We start from the raw sequence: 2,609 nt of genomic DNA on the forward strand, positions 1-2,609 counted from the left end.
CAGAGTTCTCCCCCCAAAGAAGGTTCAATTTTAGTAGATCATTATCAGATAGTGCAGTTATAAATTTTAAAGAATCTGTTCAACATTCTCTCTTCTCTGTATCACTGAACAATACTGCTAAGCGCAAACATTACTTTATTCCCCTTCACAAATTTTGTTGATGGGATTACTAGTTCTCTGCGTACTGCCTTAGACAACGTAGCGATTTTGAAAAAGAAAAAATTAAAAATAAGAAATGGCTTCCTTGTTTAATGCAGAGCTGCCCACCTTGAATCAAAATGCTATCAGCTGTGCTGCTGCCATTAACACCTTTGTTTATAGATGTTGGAGCTTGGGCTGTTTGTCAGTGTAGTCCTACTTCTCTTACTGTGACTAAGTGTATGTGCTTTCTCTCGTCCTCTGACATGGAAGCTGGCTTGGAGCTTGTCTGCCTGTGTTGCTTCCTGAGCATATTTTATTTCGATTTATAACATTTGTTCACTGTATTATTGATTTGTTCAATGTGACCGTTATTTTTTTGGTAAATTTTGTTGTTTAGAACATCACATCTAGTTGCTATTGTTTAGGCACATCTTATCTAGGCACTACGTCAATGTTAGTGGCGGGAGTTGCAAGGAAGAAGACTAGAGTGTGATGGTTTTATCTGCATGTCCATGAACGGCTGCTCCAGAGAGAACAACCAGAAAAAGTGCAGCGTGGGGTAAATAAAGTTGAGAAAAGCGAAGACGGAGTCCTTTCTGGTTCGGGAGTGCAACACCTGGCTGTGTGTTACCTGGGCAGATCCACCTGTGGAGATGGTTGACAGCTGCCATTTGTATCTCTGCTTCTGTCTCATTGAACCCCAGTTGGCTTCGGCAGATGCCTTGCTCGCACTGAGCCTGGTTCTGATGGAAGTTTCTTCCTGTAATAAGAAAATTTTCCTCTCCACTGTCACTACAAGCTTGCTTGGTGTGAGGGTTTGCTTTTGAGTCAATGAGTCGATGCAATCAGTTGGTTTCCCTTAGAGTATCCTTAGAAAACACTGAACCAGTCTGACTGTGTGATCTGGTTGAATTATCTCTGTAAATTGCCTTGAGATGAAATGTCTTGAGAATTGATGCAACATAAATACACTGAATTGAATTGATGTCCTGTGGTGATAACTGCAGTGATGGTCTGGGGGCATAGACCTGGCGTAATACACATGATGGGGTGAGATGCAGCTGAAATGCACTTAGAGTGTGATTCATCCAACATGCTCTGAAGTCGCGTTGCGAACGCCGCTATGCGCCTGTTGTGATTTGCTAAGGGCATGTAGCACCCACCATTGTGGGCTGAGGCTGCAATTAACCTCCTATGATGCGCCGACCATGATGCACCTGCCATGATTAGCCTGCCATGATGTGACGTGGGTGCAGTGCTGTAACGTGGTGCAGAGATGGAGATAGAGACGATGCCCTGTGGTATTGTCGTGGACGGTACTTTACGGCAATGCATCGCATTGCAATGATGAACTAATTATAAAAGCAGAGATTAATATAAGACAATGAACCCCCATAATCAGCCACCGAATGGCAGGCACAGAAGTCAATTTCTTTTAAGGCTCATAACAATTTAAAACCTTTAAATCATGAAATGGCCAAATTAAGCATTATTCCCATTTGCATGCAACATGAAACAACAGCAAACATGGTTGATCTCTAAGTAGCTCCACAAGACCATGACTCATGATTTAGATTAACAAATGACAAATGTTGAGTGCCGCTAGGGGATTAATGTCGAGCTCAATGTTCCTGAAGGGAAAGGATTAGCAGAGATGTCTTCGTAAACTGGAGGCTGCCAAGCTTTTATTATTTAGTAAAGCATCATCTATGGTGGAATTAGCTTGAAGTTATCACAATTAAAAAAAACAAAAGCGCTCGCTCTTTTTTTTTTTCATATAGCAACTTGCATAAATTTAAAATTTGTCAAACAAAAACGATAGGTGATGTTGGTCTATTTTAAGTAATTTATACTCATAGAAACAAAACAAGAACATTCTTCTATTGATTGCCAAAGCACCTTTTCTTTTAAAACATTTTTAAAAGTGTAATGTGCGAATAAAACAAAAAGTAATGCATTTTCTATTATATTTTATCTAATTATAACTAAGATGAAATATCACAAATCACAAATTAGGGACTTTTGGAGACTGACACATCTCAGCTCAACAGGTAACATAAGAGCATGGTTAGAAAAGTTAGCAAACACAGCTTTTAGCTGATTTACAGGCCTTTTCTAAACATTCAAAATGAACGCTTAAACACCAGCTTTTTTTCCCCTTCCTTACTGAGTTCAAATAGCAAAAATAAAATGACATTAACTAAATGTAAATAATACAAAGGAGTTTTTGGGAAAACTACATTGAGCGGCATTAAATGTCCTTGTTTCTGGGATATATATATATATATATATATATATATATATATATATATATATATATATGAGGTACAACTGACATGCTGCGGCAAGGGGAGTCAGGACAACAGGTCAGTAGGGAAATATCATCAACCCAACACAAAGAGACTGGGTCCCCAGCCCCAACAACAACAAGGCCACTAAACGTAAGGGCAGCTGACCTGCGACAGCAG

This window comes from Cyprinodon variegatus, unplaced genomic scaffold (assembly GCF_000732505.1).
Source record: "Cyprinodon variegatus isolate N-32 unplaced genomic scaffold, C_variegatus-1.0 Scaffold911, whole genome shotgun sequence".
Lineage (NCBI taxonomy): Eukaryota > Metazoa > Chordata > Actinopteri > Cyprinodontiformes > Cyprinodontidae > Cyprinodon > Cyprinodon variegatus.